The sequence below is a fragment of the Protopterus annectens genome, chromosome 12.part0, assembly GCF_019279795.1.
Source record: "Protopterus annectens isolate FY-2018-M chromosome 12.part0, PAN1.0, whole genome shotgun sequence".
Classification (NCBI taxonomy): Eukaryota; Metazoa; Chordata; order Ceratodontiformes; family Protopteridae; genus Protopterus; species Protopterus annectens.
In genome coordinates this window covers 905,023,427-905,042,861 of record NC_056746.1, presented here as the reverse complement: position 1 = coordinate 905,042,861, position 19,435 = coordinate 905,023,427, and positions in this window count along the sequence as shown.

Below are 19,435 nucleotides of genomic sequence, written 5' to 3'. Positions count from 1 at the left end.
AAAGATAAGTACAGCCACTGCCAAGATGCCCTTATATTTACCTGGGTTAACCCTTACCACTAGGGGAGAGCAAAACTCACCCTACCTCTCCATTCCAGGTTTATGACTTCCTGATTCCACTTGCAAGCCCTCGTCAGCACTAAGTCTTGAGCTTGTACTACTGGGCACAGGATATTTGAAAAACAATGTTATAGTTGTGGGTTATTTTAGGTGATTAGGGAGTGTATCCAATATATGGAATTCTGCCACTACCTGTCAGTTTGCACTCAGGGACTGAGAGGGTTCAGAGAAGTAGAAGATAAGTGGAAGTTGTTAGGCATGGCAAAGGAGAGTTTGTGAGCTAAAGAGAATAAGTAATCAAATTAAATAACTTGAAAAATTCATTATTGCAACCATTTCCCTCCCAATATTTGAGGCCTGTTCTATCCCCACCTACAGCATGTTTAACCTGTCACAGTCAATTGACTTTACTCATGCCCTATGTACACACCTTGTACGTGATTATTGTAAATATTGTTTGCATGTGTGTGTGTGTGTGTGTGTGTGTGTGTGTGTGTGTGTGTGTGTGTGTGTGTGTGTGTGTGTCACTTACATCCCAATAAAGGTTTAGGCTGGTCTTGTGTCAGAATTCTGTATCAAATTTGTTATGTAAGGCAGTAACATCTAGCCAGTACTGCTAGAGAATATTCTCAACATTTCACTTCTTATAATTGCACTGGAGGTTTTAACTTCCTCTGCATAGTCACTCATGGTATTAACCACTTTTTTTGTTTTCTTTTCTGCATCAATCTTCAGTCAGAGATTCAATAAAATATTAAACATTGATTGTATTATGCCATGACCTTTGAATATTACAACTAATTGTCTTTTTACATTAATTTATCTTTCACCTCCTTTTCTAATGGAGATCACAGACTCTAATAAGAAAGAGACAGAAAACAATAATGATATGGTCTCAACACAAAACCCAGAATTAAGAAACCCTACAGTTCCAACAGTGATTCTGAGGTATTTTCAGAAATGACTCTCAGGAACAGGTTCATGACATAATAAACAAAAATGGTAACATTCTCCTCTGTTACCTCAGTGCTATCAAAAACCTTTTTTTGTACCTATGTTGGTATCACTTGTGATCTTACCACATCTAGGGGTTGCAATGATGGATGAACCTAATATTTCAGCAGTTGTTAAGAAAGTTAGGCCCACCATGGTTATATGTAATTTAACTACTGTGTTAATGAAGCATTCCTTTGATTATAAGACTTTTAACTGAGTACATTAATACAGTTCAAGAAACCATAATGAAACAGCAAGGAAGTATGCTAGTACCTTTGTCAAACTGATGTTTATCTATATTTAGAATAAACAGACATAAACTCTTGCAGGTACCAATAAGATAACTTAAAGGATTAAGGTTATGAACTGTTAAAAAAGCTACATTCTGCAGTTTAGGGCTGGATTCCTTCAGCATCCATCTGCTTACTGCATGAATGCAAACAAATCACTGACCCAGATATTGCTTCCTGGTCACTCCTAGAAAGGAATCTGGTGTCTAATGTACTTAGATGGTTAACAAATAACTAAAATAAAAAAAATAAGGTTTAGAAAGATAAAAAAGGAAATCTGCCATTTGATGCAAAATTCTGGAACTTTTTAGGTAGCAGTGGATTGAGTGACTTAATAGGTGGTAAGAATAAAACTTTGTTACTTAAGTCAGTTAGTCAAACTTTTTCAAATTTATACTGGAAAGTTTTATGTGGAAATATATACACAGAATGTGTGTTACTCCCTATAAAATCTCAAAGTTTAGAAAAATGAATTCTTCAAATTGTTGGAGATGTAATAAAGATGTAAAAGCTGATTGGATACACATGTTTATGGACTGTGAAAAATTAAATGTATATTGGGAAGAGATAAGTATGTTTTTTAAGGGTTTATGGTGTGATCATTTTTCTTTAACTAGATCAGTAATACTAATGAATGTTCCTCTTCCTGTATTTGTAAGAACCAAAAAGCAAAAAATGTTCTAGGGTCTCTTGGCAGTTACTAGAAAAGTTATTACAAAAACTTGGAAATGGAACTCAGTTCTCACTTTCAAAGAATTTTTAAATTTAACAGCAATACTATGTACAACTGAAAAATAAGTGATCAAAATAAGATCTGTAAATCATAATATGACTTTTAGTGGTTGAGATAACACTGAAATGCTGCTATTAAAATACCAAGACTCTTAATGTGTTAATTGTATAAATTTACCTCGATGATTCAATGTATTCCTTTCATTGAATAACAATATTTAATGTTAAATTTCTTCCTTTCTGTGTATATATTGTAAATATGTTCAATTAATTTAAAAAAATGAAAAAAATGTAATATATATATATATATATATAGGTCTACTTCAAATGATCAAAGTTGCAGAACATCGAACCACACATCATCGAGGATGAGATGATCAATGTTCTACAACATCAAGCATTAAAGAAGAACAAATTAAAAAGATAATAAGTCTTTTCATAAGTTTTTGTAGGGGGCCTGCACCCCCTACACCCCCTGCTACTTAAATATAGCAACTCTGAGAACACACTACATTGAACAGAATGGTCATTTTCTCGTTCGATGCTGTACAGAACCATATTTAAGTAGCAGGGGGTGTGGGGGCAAGCCCTCCTGCAAAAACATGAAATAAAAAAGCTTTCAAGTTTTATTTATTTATTTATTTTTTGCATTCGATATTGCAGAACTTCAATTCTGTAATCCTCGATGATCAGAGGTTCGATGTTCTGCAATGTCGATACTCTGAAGGGGAGACATATATATATATATATATATATATAGATATATAGATATAGATATATATGTATATATAAAATGTATTCCCCTGCCTATCAGGATTTTAATACATATTCTCAGTTTTTCGGGGTCTACGCTAGAACATTTTTCTTTAATAGATAACTTTAATTTAATGGGAAATACCTTTACATGGTTATGGATAATCCCTCTTCTCCTAGCAACAGACATAGAAAGATGATGAAGCTTCTAGATTTATAATGCACACTCATCACTTATCTATGTATTTCAAGATGTTTTGACAGCAAGCAGTCAGTGTCCAGATTCCCAGACTCCAGCTCCAAAAATGACTGACAGGATGTATAAGTGTATGTTGGAGAGAAAACATTTAAACACATTATATAAAGCCAGTTCTGATACTATTTGCTTTTTAACATGTTAGAATAGGAAAGTTGTCCTTTTTGCACCTTTACCTTTTGATATGTGTTCTAGTGTTCCACATGTGGTTAAAACGTATATTAAATCTAAGGACATTAGGGCATTTTATATTAAAGCCCCATTTTAGAATAGATCTAGGAAAATGTAATTTACTTATAGTAACAGGAGGCTAAATTTCAAAGCAATTTACATATGGGCCAACACATTCCTCTGAGTTTGTGAGTCTGTTTCAAACATAGGCCCTCAATGCATGGTGTGCGAATGTGGAACACTACATGTCCTTAAGGGTGGAGCAACCCCTGCATCCAGCCCCAAAACTAATTCAAATCCTTGTCTTCCAGACCTGTATGATAAGTATTAATTGACATTTCATGCCAAGAAACATGTGCATGCAGACTTTCAGTACCCATTAGAGTCAGAGGAACATGGGTACCATTTCTGTTATGTTGTACTGTGCTCGGCTGTAAATTGTAATCAGTAATGCTTCAGCATATGGTGTAGATGTTAGGAGCTTCACTGCACAACTCAGGACAGATAGCTACGGATTACTCTTCAGTGGGTGAAAATAACCCCACTAGTATCTAATATGTCTACTTGTTACTGCTTGGTAGCTAAAAGATATATAGGTTGGTCTGCCAAAGCTATCTAAACTGACCTTTGGTGGTATATTTGGAAGGGTAGACATTTACACATCCACCCACACATCCTCTATATCTCAGTTCATGTAAGACATACATTGGATGTTGTAATTGTAAGATACAACAGGGGGAAAATTTAAGACTGTGGTGAATTCAGACAGAGCCAAGGACAAGGGGTATTTGTAATATAGTAGCCTACTGGCTATGACAAGTGCCAGACTGTCAGATCATTTTAAAGTTTTTTATATAACCTGTTAATATTCAGTGTGTCATCCTAACCAAAGACACCACTGCACTATACCTTCTAATATGGTACACATTGCTTCTCTTGCCTGTATTATAACTAACCACTTTATGCTTGTTCAAAATAATGTCCATGCTATGACCTGTCTGGTAATCTATGGAAAATGGTCTGCCTCACTTCTTTCAGTATCCTTTTGTAGTAAGTGAAATGGAAACATGATTATATTTTCAGCTTGCCTCTTAAAGTAGACTATAATGGCCATATACAACATAAGATCCAGAAAGCACTTTACATTGAACATAAAAATACTGGCCACAGCAGTGCGTACCTGTGCATATATGGGACATATAATCTAGACAACCAAACACAGAAGCCATGTTTAGTGTACACAAAGACAGTTTGCTTCTGAACCTGCTATCACTGTCTATAAACAAAGGCATATGATCCCATGTGGTGGACTGTCAACAGCAAAGATCCCTCATGAGGCCTAGTCAAGGACATTGATCTGCACGTCCAGTGGTCATTGACTTAGTCTGTGCCAGGAATCCTCTTATTTGGAACATTTGTTTTAATTTTATTATTCACTCAATCACTGTAAACAACAAAACTAGCTCCCTATTGAAATGGCGGAACTTACTAACATGCCAAAAAAAAAAAAAAAAGACTGAAAATGCAATAGAAGAGTGAATTTCAAACATTGTTCTTCTACTTTAAACTTCCCCTGCAAACTTATACCTACTAATTCTGAGATTATCATAACTTAGAGAAAAAATAATATTCTAAGAAATGCCCTAAAGGGATAGCTAGAGACTCTTAGATGAGTTCAGTGAACCTTAGGTAATCTTTACAAGTGAATTCTCCTCTCCAGAGGAAAAAGGTGAACAAAAGCTGTTTCTCCAAAAATCTTAATTAGTCAATGGATGAGCACTTACGCAGATCTTCCAAAGTTGCAATGTTTTAAAATAGTTTTACAGTTTACTGCTTTAGTGAACCATTCCAAACAGTGTTGTGATTAAAAAAAATTTTTTTTTTACTTTCAGATCATGTTAGCATTGGCCCATTTGGGGTGATACTAACAATTTACTTAAAGTAAATAAGTAAAATGGCAATTTATGTTAGTTGCAGACAAGTTGCCTAGATTTATGAAAGTATAAATATAAAATGTTGACTTAAAGCAAAGAAAATGTAAATATGTTTTCCATTAGTTTAATTGTTTTACTTTATAAATTATAGGTATTTTAAAGAAAATACTATTTATGTTGCTATGTCTACAGTTGGAAATGTATAAAGATTAGTCATATGATTACAGGAAATGTATTTAATATTAGAATCATATGCTGCATTTGTTCTGAGGAAGTTTTTGGTGCTAAACACTCATCATTAAATGTGATCACATCTTATTAGAGTATTTATTTTATTGAATTGATCTTTTTTTACAGTCTTTTGGTGACAGCTGTTTTTTAGTACTACTGTATCTTGCCACTAATTATGGGAGTCAAACATACTGTCACTGATGTGCTGAATAAGCCCTTATTTCCATTTGTATTTATGTGAATATAGGAAAGTTATTTAATAGTACAATAGTTAGATGAACTTGTTCTGAGGAAATTCTTGGTTTTAAATATCATCATTTGTATGATCCCATCAATTTTAGAGTATTTATTTTGTTGTATTGGTACTTTTTTGTACTCTTTCAGTTACACTTTTTTTAGTTTTTTAGTTTTAGTGTTGGTTTGTTTAGAGGTACACCAATACTAAGATAGCTGACGACAATAGCAGTAAATATGGTATAATGTAGGATGATCCTAACTTGGGCTTATCAGTTCATTCTGTTTCAGGAGACTTCTGTAGACGCACAAAAGATTTTACAAATTTGATTTCATGAGCTAACTTGGTTACGAATCAGATAGCAGCAGCTGCAACACTGAATGGTTGCAATGCTGAAACTAATAGTGAAGATAAAAGTTTGGCTCATGATTCCAGTAATGGCACTTTGGTAGATGAAGCATCTCCATCTGAAATTAATTCAGTTGAGAAGCTACTTACTGGTGTAAGGAATGTTTTTTGGTAATTGTGGGTCACACCTTTGCAATAGCAGATGCAAAGTCAGTGCTGAGGCGTGAATATCTGCATGTAAGATGAATATTTATGAATAGGAGAGTAAACTTCTTAAACTAAAGTCTTTGGAATATGATCATGTTTACTTGGAATGTTGTATCAAAATTGAACAAGTACTGTTGTGTTTGAAATTATATACATTTTCCAATGGTATTAGCACATATGATTCTATTTACAAGGATTTGATGACTTTATTTAATAATAGAGGTTTTAAAGTTACTTGTTGGTCACACCCTTAGAAAGATTAATGATTAAAATCACAAATTAGACATTTTAATAGTGGTATTAAAAGTCACTTTTATTTTTCTTATTGTATATCTATCTCTGGCTAAAGTACAGAGGCATACTGCCACTGTCATTGATAAAAGTCTAACATGGTTTATCTGCTTAGTAAGAGTGTGACTACAGTATGTAATGTCAAACTGTTACTATTTCACTGGGTTCTAGTACTACAGAAACCAACACATCATTTTTACAGAAGATGCTTTTCCCTCACTTCCACATCAGTCACCCGAATAGCATGTACTTCATCACAGCACAAGTGAAACCATTAACTGCCCAGATTTTCAGATTATTGGATGTTTCTCCTTCAAAACACTTTTATTCAAACTAGAAGGGTGAGTCCTGGAGTGAGGAGCAAGAACAGGGGGTAAAGCAGAGGCTGAGGATGTCAGAACTAATAGTTAATTTTCCAGTTTGTAGTCTTAGTACATTTGTATTAATTAATGCTCATATCAATGTTTTAAGTAAAGGTATCCCTGCTTGCAGAGCAATTTTGGTAAGCCTCTTAATTGATTTAAGATGTGATGTGAGAAAATTGAACTTGCATTATACTTTAAAGGACATTCAGTTTTTTTAGTTTTACTAATGTCAAATGTACAAAAGGAAATATTTACAATCCAGATTTAATAAGGCACACTGAAAACATTTTCTGAAGCATATGAGAAAGTTTTTAGAAAACTGTTGTCTCACAAACCAAGAGTTAAATGGCATCATTTGACCATAACTAAGAAGTAGGCACTAAATGAACTACAAAATGTGACTTTATTAGAATTATGAAAACTGATTAAGGGAGTGGCATGGGTGTGATGGATAATAAACATTATGTAGCTAAAAATCATGGACATTTATTGGACCCAAGATGTAAAGGTGACTAGATATGACATTTTTTTCCAGTTTTAAACAAATCAATGACAGTCTAGTAAACCTTTTATATCAGAGCTAAATTGATTTGTCAGAGTTGAATGTTTTAAGGTGGAATAACACAAAGTTGGGGAGGATGACTGATATCCCCAAAATTCATGAAGCCAGTTCTAACCCACCATTTTGGAGGATTGTTACTACTGACAATTGTAAAACAGAACTGATGTCAATTTATTTAGATATGATTTTGAATCCACAGTTTTATTTGAAGGATTCATGGGTATGTTTAGATTTACTTAAAAAGTACAAATTTATTGGTTCAGAAACATTTATTATCAGAGCAGATGTAGAATCGTTATATACTTTGGTTGTATAAGATAGCGGAATTGATTATATTTGAAACTATTTCTGTACTTTTACCAATTTGAAAAACATACAAATTTAACAATATTTGCTTATTAATAGAACCAGTCCTTTCAAACGATTTCTTTGTATTTGAAGAACAAATCTATCAACAATTAAAAGGTATGTAAATGGGTGCTTGAATGGCACCAGCTTTCGCTGATCTTGTTTTGAAATGGTGGGAACAACAATTTTTGATTGAGTAGTTGGTTCAAGTATGTTTCTTTACATCTGCGATATATAGATAATTTTTTTCTTTTCTTTTTGGAATAGTACAATTGAGAATTTTAAAACATTCTTGAATGAATTAAATCAAACTACTGACTCCTTTTCTTTTATATTGAGATAGTACTGAAACAGTATATTTTTTAGACTTGCAATTACTATTAATGCTGCCCATTGTTGTTTTCACAATAATGTCTTTAGAAGAAAGGCGTTTGTTAACAATTAATTACATAGTTCATGTTGTCATCCCAGTTTTATTTATTAGGGGGCAATTTAATCAGTTAAGCCGTTTAGATAACAATGATTCTACACTTACATGAAGCTTTATATTTAAGGGCTCTGTTTTTATACAGAAGATATTTTGGGTAAAATTGATAAAAGTATAGGAGAAGTTTTATGGTAAGGCAGGAAATGAATGAGCCATGCAATATTTGACTGACAATGACTGTATGGAAGATGATAAGTGATGTATAATGTTTGCAACTGAAAATATAGTGATATGATTTGTTTTTATTTATATAGATGTATGATTGCCTATTTCATAAGTGATAATTTAATAAAGATATTTGTAGTTTAATAGAAAAAATATATAGACATCAGACAGAATAGATGGGATAAATTTCAGATTATTTTAACATGTGTTTTTTAGCCTAAAGTAAAATAAATAAGGGAGATTGTTTCATTAGATTCTTCCTGCTTCTAATTAGTCTTGATATGAGTAAAATTAAGAATATAATTTCAGCAATTGGAAGATTATTACTGGAAATCAGGATTTGTTACTTGTCATAGGTGAAAATCCCAATTTTGTTTATTTATTTGTATTTTTTTCAGGTGTAGACCATTGATCCCCTGGAACTTTTTCAGACTCTGCCTGGGAGCGGTAAGATCAAAAGTATAAAAAAATGTTAGAAAGAGATAGTGCTAATTTGGGAAAGATTTCAAGTAGACTATTTGGTACATGCCAATGTTATGACTGTAAACTGTGTAGATTCATTAATACAGAGCATAGTGTGATATTAAAACTTTCTAGAAGCAAAATTTTTAATGTGACTAGATAAACATGTAACACCATATGAGTTGTTTAGCTTGCAACCTGTTATACATGTGAGATTTTTTTTATGTAGGTAAAATCACTTGAAAACTCTTATAAAGAACAAATTAACATAGAATAGCTATTAAAATAAAGAAATGGGTAATATTTTAGAAAAATATTTCATACAGTTCTGTAATTTTAACAAGTTTTTTTTATCAGATTAGTATTGGCCCATTTTTGTGTGACACTAACAATTCTCTTGAAGTAAAAGAAGTAAAACAATAACTTGCATTAGCTGTGGACAAGTCACCTGGACATAATGAAAGTATAAATATGAAAGGTTTACTTAAAGAAAAGATAATGTAAATAAGTTATTTTATTGGTTTAAGTGCATTACATTATAAATTATTGTTATTTTAACGAAAATGCTATTGGTGTTGATATAACAACAGTTAGAGATTTAAAAGAAGAGAAGTAAAATGGCAATTTATGTTAGTTGCAGACAAGTTTCCTAGATTTAATGAAAGTATAAATATAAAATGTTGACTTAAAGCAAAGAAAATTTAAATATGTTCTCCATTAGTTAATTGTTTTACTTTATAAATTGTAGGTGGTTTAAAGAAAATACTATTGATGCTGCTATGTCTACAGTTGGAAATGTATAAAGATTAGTCATATGACTACAGGAAATGTATTTAATATTAGAATCATATGCTGCATTTGTTCTGAGGAAGTTTTTGGTGCTAAACACTCATTATTAAATGCGATCACATCTTTTTAGAGTATTTATTTTATTGAACTGATCTTTTTTTACAGTCTTTTGGTGACAGTTGTTTTTTAGTACTACTGTATCTTGCCACTAATTATGGGAGTGAAACATACTGTCACTGATGTGCTGAATAAGCCCTTATTTCCATTTGTATTTATGTGAATATAGGAAAGTTATTTAATAATACAATAGTTATATGAACTTGTTCCGAGGAAATTCTTGGTTTTAAATATCATCATTTGTATGATCCCATCTATTTTGGAGTATTTATTTTGTTGTATTGGCACTTTTTTGTACTCTTTCAGTTACACTTGCTGTTTTTTAGTTTTAGTGTTGGTTTGTTTAGGGGTACATCAATACTAAGATAGCTGACGACAATAGCAGTAAATTTGGTATAATGTAGGATGATCCTAACTTGGGCTTATCAGTTCATTCTGTTTCAGGAGACTTCTGTGGACTCACAAAAGATTTTACAAGTTCAATTTCATGAGCTAACTTGGTCACGAATCAGATAGCAGCAGCTGCAACTCTGAATGGTTGCAATGCTGAATTTAGTAGAGAAGATAAAAGTTTGGCTCATGATTCCAGTAAAGGCACTTTGGTAGATGAAGCATCTGCATCTGAAATTAATTCACTTGAGAAGCTACTTGGTGTAAGGAATGTTTTTGGCAATTGTGGGTCATACCTTTGCAATAACAGATGCAAAGTCGGTGCTGAGGCATGATATCTGCATGTAAGATGAATATTTATGAATAGGAGAGTAAACTTCTTAAACTAAAGTCTCTGAAATATGATCATGTTTACTTGGAATGTTCTATCAAAATGAAACAAGTACTGTTGTGTTTGAAATTATATAAATGTTTCAATGGTATTAGCACATAGGATTCTATTTACAAGGATTTGATAATTGTATTTAATAATAGAGGTTTTAAAGTTACTTGTTGGTCATACCCTTAGAAAGATTAATAATTAAAATCACAAATTAGACACTTTAATAGTGGTATTAAAAGTCAATTTAATTTTTCTTATTGTAAATCTATCTCTGGCAGTATTCTGGTTAAAGTACAGAGGCATATTACCACTGTTATTGATAAAAAAAAGTCTAACACAGTTTATCTGCTTAGTAAGAGTGTGACTATAGTATGTAATGTCAAACTGTTACTATTTCACTGGGTTCTAGTACTACAGAAACCAACACATCATTTTTACAAAAGATGCTTTTCCCTCACTTCCACATCAGTCAGCCCGAATAGCATGTACTTCATCACAGCACAAGCGAAACCATTAACTGCACAGATTTTTAGATTATTGGATGTTGCTCCTTCAGAACAGTTTTATTCAAACTCAAAGTGTGAGCCCTAGAGTGAGGGGCAAACACAGGGGGCAAAGTAGAGGCTGAGGATATCAGAACGAATAGCTAATTTTCCAGTTTTTAGTCTTAGTAAATTTGCATTAATTAATGCTCATATCAATGTTTTAAGTAAAGGTATCCCTGCTTGCAGAGCAATTTTGGTAAGCCTCTTAATTGATTTAAGATTCGATGAGAGAAAATTTAACTTGCATTATACTTTAAAGGACATTCAGTTTTTTTTAGGTCTACTAATGTCAAATGTACAAAAAGAAATGTTTACAATCCAGATTTAATAGGGCACACTGAAAACATTTTCTGAAGCATATGAGAAATTTTTTAGAAAACTGTTGTCTCACAAACCAAGAGTTAAATGGTATAATTTGACCATAACTGAGAAGTAGGCACTAAATGAACTACAAAAGGTGACTTTATTAGAATTATGAAAACTGATTAAGGGAGTGGCATGGGTGTGATGGATAATAAACATTATGTAGCTAAAAATCATGGACATTTATTGGACCCAAGATGTAAAGGTGACTAGATATGATATTTTTTCCAATTTTAAACAAATCAATGACAATCTAGTAGACCTTTTATATCAGAGCTAAATTGATTTGTCAGAGTTGAAATTTTTAAGGTGGAATAACACAAATTTGGGGAGGAAGACTGATATCCACAAAATTCATAAAGCCAGTTCTAACCCACCATTTTGGATGATTGTTACTACTGACAATTGTAAAACAGAACTGATGTCAATTTATTTAGATATGATTTTGAATCCACAGTTTTATTTGAAGGATTCATGGGTATGTTTAGATTTACTTAAAAAGTACAAATGTATTGGTTCCGAAACATTTATTACTGGAGCAAAGGTAGAATCGTTGTATACTTCTGTTGTATAAGATAGTGGAATTGATTATATTTGAAACTATTTCTGTACTTTTACCAATTTGAAAAACATAAAAATTAACAATATTTGTTTATTAATAGAACCAGTCCTTTCAAACAATTTCTTTGTATTTGAAGAACAAATCGATCAGCAATGAAAACGTGTGTAAATGGGTGCTTGAATGGCACCAGCTTTCGCTGATCTTGTTTTGAAATGGTGGGAACAACAATTTTTGATTGAGTAGTTGGTTCAAGTATGTTTCTTTACATCTGAGATATATAGATAATTTTTTTCTTTTCTTTTTGGAATAGTACAATTGAGAATTTTAAAACATTCTTGAATGAATTAAATCAAACTACTGACTCATTTTCTTTTATATTAGGAGATAGTACTGAAACAGTAGATTTTTTAGACTTGCAATTACTATTAATGCTGCCCATTGTTGTTTTTACAGTAATATCTTTAGAAGAAAGGTGTTTGTTAACAATTAATTACATAGTTCATGTTGTCATCCCAGTTTTATGAAATATAATGTTATTAGGCGGCAATTTAATCAGTTAAGCCGTTTAGATAACAGTGATTCTACACTTACGTGAAGCTTTATATTTAAAGGTTCTGTTTTTATACAGAAGATATTTTTGGGTAAAATTGATAAAATTATAGGAGAAGTTTTAAGGTAAGGCAGGAATTGAATGAACTATGCAATATTTGACTGACAATGACTGTATGGAAGATGATAAGTGATGTATAATGTTTGCAACTGAAAATATAGTGATGTGGTTTGTTTTTATTTATATAAGAACATGATTGCCTATGTCATAAGTGATAATTCATTACAGTCTTTCTGCTTCTAATTAGTCTTGATTGGAGTAAAATTAAGAACCATCATTTCAGCAATTGGAAGATTATTACTGGAAATCAGGATTTGTTACTTGTCATAGGTGAAAATCCCAATTTTGTTTATTTATTTGTATGTTTTTCAGGTGGAGACCATTGATCCCCTGGAACTTTTCCGACTCAGCCTGGGAGCGGTAAGACCAAAAGTATAAAAAAAATGTTAGAAAGAGATAGTGCTAATTTGGGAAAGATTTCAAGTAGGCTATTTGGTACATACCAATGTTATGACTGTAAACTGTGTAGATTCATTAATACAGAGCATAGTGTGATATTAAAACTTTCTGGAAGCAACATTTTTAATGTGACAAGATAAACATGTAACACCATAAGAGTTTAGCTTGCAACCTGTTATACATGTGAGATTTTTTATGTAGGTAAAATCACTTGAAAGCTCTTATAAAGAACTAATTAATACAGAATAGCTATTAAAATAAAGAAATGGGTAATATTTTAGCAAAATATTCCATACAGTTCTGTAATTTTAACAAGTTGTTTTTTATCATATTAGTATTGGCCCATTTTTGTGTGACAATAACAATTCTTTTGACGTAAAAGAAGTGAAACAATAACTTGCATTAGCTGTGGACAAGTCACCTGGACCTAATGAAAGTATAAATATGAAAGGTTTACTTAAAGAAAAGATAATGTAAATAAATTGTTTTATTGGTTTAAGTGCATTACATTATAAATTATTGTTATTTTAACGAAAATGCTATTGGTGTTGATATATCAACAGTTAGAGTTGTAAAAGAAGAGAAGTAAAATGGCAATTTATGTTAGTTGCAGGCAAGTTAGGAATTGCACAGAAAGAACAGAAATCAAATGGATAATTCAGTTCAAAGCACATGTTAGTCCAGGGTTGAACGATAAAATTCCATTGAAACCAGTTTTGAAAAATAGGAAGTTAGTAGTTAAATAGAATTGGGAATTAATGTACTTTGTGTATTATTCATTGCTATACATATTTTATATATTTTATGCTCTTAATCATGATGTGTGTAAGTGTGATACATTTATATGTATATAAAGTTTCATTATGTGAGTATATAATAATGATTTTTTAGAACACACTAGTATTATTTATTTTATTTAGTGTGTGACTTTGAGTGATGACATCATTGGTATTAATTATCTAATTACCAGCTGGCTATATAACAGATAGTAGTTGATTCTGTATTCTGTTTGTTAATGGTTTGATAAAGCCTTTTGGCGAAAGCGCTCACCTTCACATGTCTCTGGATTAAAGGATTTTTATTTTGCTTGGAACGTATTTGTCTTGTATACCTTTATAGTCTACAGCTTTTATTGCTGGAGACAGCAATTTATGTGGACATTTATACGCTGGAGACTTTGCTCTGTGCTGGGTTGCTCCTGAGTGTTTTTGTCTATTACATTTACTTCTTGCTTTATTGGCTATGGAGCATTTATCCCTTGGTAGGTAACTTTTTATTTATTAGTTTATAAATATGAAAGGTTTACTTAAAGAAAAGATAATTTAAATAAGTTCTTTTATTGGTTTAAGTGCATTACATTATAAATTATAGTTGTCCCGTCCCCCCTTAAATGACTACACTACACACAAAAAGACATTTGACGACCTTTATTAAACTGTATTATATAATGAACTATGTACACAAAAAACAACATTAATTAACTTCTTCAGCAGCGATGATCTCTGGGCAGCGTCACCACTCACCCTGGATGAACTTTACCTCAAGGCAGCATACCAACTCACCTTGATACCTTCTCCACCGGGGCAGCGTACCTACTCACCCACATAAAGAGGCAGCGTACCTACTCACCTCACACCATACCAAAACCATACGCCTTCTTTAGAGGGGGAACAGAAGAGGACAATCCTGTCCCTCTTCTCCATCTCAAATTGCCCACATCTTCCATCCATATATAAAAGAGGAGGGTGGAAGGGCCACCAACTCACACCAAATGTGCCTACTTCCTCTAATCCCAAACCCTTAGTACTGTCAGAAGTCCCACCTACTCCTACCTCACTTCCTTTTACATCTCCCTCTCTCCTTAACCCTTTCACCACCACAAACCCACTATCCTATCCAACTGCAATCCTTACCTTCCTTTCTACCACTATACCCTCCCCACACCCCTTTACTCCCTTACTCGGGGGACCGGGACAACTTAGTTTGTCCCAAACTGCATTTGTCCCATCCCCCCTTAAATGACTACACTACACACAAAAAGACATTTGACGACCTTTATTAAACTGTATTATACAATGAACTATGTACACAAAAACCAACATTAATTAACTTCTTCAGCAACGATGATCTCTGGGCAGCATCACCACTCACCCTGGATGAACTTTACCTCAAGGCAGCGTACCAACTCACCTTGATACCTTCTCCACCGGGCCAGTGTATCTACTCACCCACATAAAGAGGCAGCGTACCTACTCACCTCGCACCATACCAAAACCATAAACCAATACACCTTCTTTAGAGGAGGAACAGAAGAGGACAATCCTGTCCCTCTTCTCCATCACCAGCCTGATACCAGGCTGTTCCCCCTCATAAACCTTAGCCGCAATCATATCCTCTAAAAAGAGTTTCAGATGCAAATTAAAAAGATCCAGACCCACATCATTAAGGTGTACTCCATCCGTTTGATACCAAGACTCCTCTCCATCCCCAAAATCTCTATGGTCAATAGTATGCATCCCTAAAATCCTTAATTGCCTAGCCAACCTTTGATTAACACACCTTCTAACGCTTTCACTCACCTTATGACTATATGCAGCCCTCCAGCACAAACGCAAAACCAACTCTGACACCACAATTTCCATACCCGGGTACAATCCCTGTAATCTCATCAAATCTCACAGCATAATGTCCACCAATTGTTGTTTAGGAACAATGCCCAAGTCATTACCCCCTAAATGAATGACTAATATACATGGACAACCCACCTTCAGTTTAGCCCTCTCAAATTCATGTAACAACCCATCCCACCTAAGCCCCCTAACACCATGCCAGGACACTGACCACCCTAAATGTGCTAAACCCAAATTTACCCCATCATCCCTAATTAAAGCACACTTCTTTGCCCAGTGGATGAACGAATGCCCCAAGATGATAATATGCTTCCCTAAAAGACAAGAAGAAAAATTAGTAATCAGACCACAACTTATCTAATATAAGACAAAAATGCATTTGAAGACCACCTCCCCACTCTTTTAATCAATTCAATAGAGCTACCCTCTCTAGCTAAATCTGAAGCCCTACCTATCCTGAACAAATGAGCTGCAAACCTCTCCACCTGAAATCTCACACAACGTAAAACCTTCCTCACCAAAAGTATGAACCTACTCCTCGACATCACCTTCCCATCCACTGAACAAAAAATTAACTGATCCACACTCTCCTTTTACCTCCTCATAAATTCTTTTGCCCACATTACTGGACAAATGCAATGATTCCTGTCAGTTTTAAGCACCACCACACATCCGATACCCAACTGATTTGTCTTACTCCTCCTTAATGCAATAGTAACCTTGCCCTCCCCTATAATGACATCCTTCCAATATAATGAGCCTAACAACTCCAAAATACGAAAAGCACCAAAATATAACCATGTACATAACATACCCTACATAAAATAATCCATAGACCCCTTTTGCAACAAACCTAACCCTTTCAACAAAACTTTCAATATAACCCTCGTAATTGGCCATCTAATATCCTTACATTCCACCACCATTCTACCCCAACCCCTTAACATATGCCCTAATGTCCATGACTTAGTGAAATCCTGCAACCTTGCTACCTTAGCGAAAATGCTAATCGCAGCCAAATCCACCTTAACCGTCTGTAAAGCCCTGCCTAAACCCCAAGCATGAGCTACATATCACAGTAGTAATTCCTCTGACCATACCCCTTCCTCCTCTGGCAGCTGCAAAATAAACTGATTAAAATCAGAAAGAGCCCTACCATACGCCTTCCTTGTAGAAGGGGCCCAGGAATGCCATACCAACAGCCTGGCTACATCGACCCAAGATTCCACATCTCCTCTGGCAGGATTTCTGTCACCTCCTCCGCCCATGGAACCAACCCTCGAAACCTGTGAAACTGAAATTGGGACAAGCTATCAGCAATCTCATTCCTTACACCAGGCACATGCACTCCTGTAAAAGAAAAATTTATTAGAAGACTCTGCAAAACCAATTTACATAATACCAACAATAACAAGCCCGACTTAGCTGTCTTCTTTTGCAATACCCTCACTACGGCCATATTGTCTGAGTGAAAAACTACTCGTTTGCTCCTCAATTGCTCCTTCCACACCACCGAAGCTGCCCATATAGGCATCAATTCCAGAAAGGCCACGTCCCGCTTCCATACCTCCTCCCAGTCCTGAGGCCATTCAGCCGCATACCACCGACCCCTAAAATAGGCCCCCATGCCAGCACCCCCAGCTGCGTCTGTAAACAACTGAAGTTCCTCCTGCCCCACCCAGTCTGATTGCCAAAAAGATATCCCATTAAATTGTTGTAAAAACCCGTTCCACAACCCCAAGTCCTCCCTAACCCAATGGTGTTTGCTCTTACCATCTTTCAGCAAGTACGCCAGTGACCTACAAAAAGCTTGCCCTGGGTGTACTGCTCAACAGGCAAAATTCAAAAGCCCCAGCAACTCCATAACTGAACAAATCCGAATCTTATCCTTACCCAACACTGAACATATCACCGACCTAAACCTCTCTCTTTTATTCTCTGGTAAACAAAACAATCCCCGCTCCGCATCAACTGTTAATCCAAGAAATTCTAATGCCCTTGCTGGACCCTCCATCTTATGCTGAGCCAATGGTACCCCTAACTCCTCACACATAATTGTAAACTCCCGCAAAACCTCCTGTGCTCCTACCCTTCCTTCGCCCACCAACAGAAAATCATCTAAATAATGCATTGCCTTTTGAGTCCTCACTTTCTGCTACCAAATCCAATGCAATACTGTACTGAACTTCTCAAAAGTCGCACATGCCACTAGACAACCCATGGGCATAGCTTTATCAAAATAGTACTTATCTCCTACCCATATCCCCAATAGTGGCCAATCCTCCCTCCTAATAGGCAACAATCGAAAAGCCGACTCAATGTCGACCTTAACCAACCATGGCTCCCTAAATTCCCTAATCACTTTTACTGCATCATCTAAGGAAGTGTAATGCACCCTAACCTCCTCTTCTGCAATAAAATCATTTAATGAATTCCCTTCCAGATAAGACAAGTGATGTATCACTCTGAATTCCCCTTCTTGCTTCTTCGGCATCAACCCCAAAGGCGACACCCTGTAAATACTAAAAGGCGGACTATCAAAAGGACCCAAAACAGCCCCGCCCTACTCTCTTTCTCCAATAAAGCCTCCAAGATGTCCTCTTTACCTTGAACAGATCGTAAATTCTTGCAACCCCCCCACCCCTTCCCACTGTGGACTTAATAGGAATCCCCTTTAGAAATCCCAATATTATCTCCTCTTTGATGGCCAAGCCAGGAAACTGATAAAGCTTATCCCGGAGAACCTCCACCTTAATAGGGAATGGTGCCCCTCCCTCTATTGCCTCTAAAGAACCCGAGTCCAAATCCCCAGGACCCACGAAAATTACCCCTCCCCCGGGCTGGCTGAAAGCCTTGCCCACTAAAACCATCTTTATGACCCATCACATTGGAGTTCTAGGACAAATCCTGCCAACTACAGCTAGTGGCCGAATGACCCCCTCCACATCTCAAAAAAACATGAGCAAGTTTGCAATACACCCATGAACAGGAGCCACTGTTAAATGACCAACACACACACGCTGTTTCCGGTCCACTCAACCTTCTGTTAAAGCCCCCATAACTATCCATCATCGTAGCCAACCATAGATTTGGGTGACACACCTCCCAACAAAGCGACTGGTCCACAGCCTTCCATTTGCGGAAATGCTGATCATAACAGAGCCACGCATTACCTGGCCTTAACCGCTGCGCCTCATGAATGGTAAGGAAATAGCCTAGCAGCAGCAGAGCCAAGGACCCATCCTTCTCCAGCTGCACTGCCATAAAATAAATAAAGCCAACCACCCAATTATCCCATGTCCTAGGGCGAAGCTTACCTACCCTCTGCCTTCCTAATGCTGCTAAGGCCGCTAACAAGTCATTACTGTTAGAGGACTCTGCTTCCACTAGCCATTGGACCCCTTCCGCATCGATCAGCTCAAACAAATCCACATACTCCCCTTTCCAAATGTTTTCCTTAACTGGACCCGAAATGTGCAGAGTCAGAATAACTGCTCCTGTCCCCTGCCCCAAAGACTGGGTAGCCAACCAATCCCCAGGCGACAGACCAAACTCAGAGCCTACCTCCAAGCCCAAGCCAAACTGTCCATGGAACCCCCCTGTTGCATCTCTAACTGAGTACTTGGCACCCTGTGCTAGCTGCCTCTGTGCCTCCTCTATCCCTTGCACACCACCCCCGAGATCCCCAACTGCCA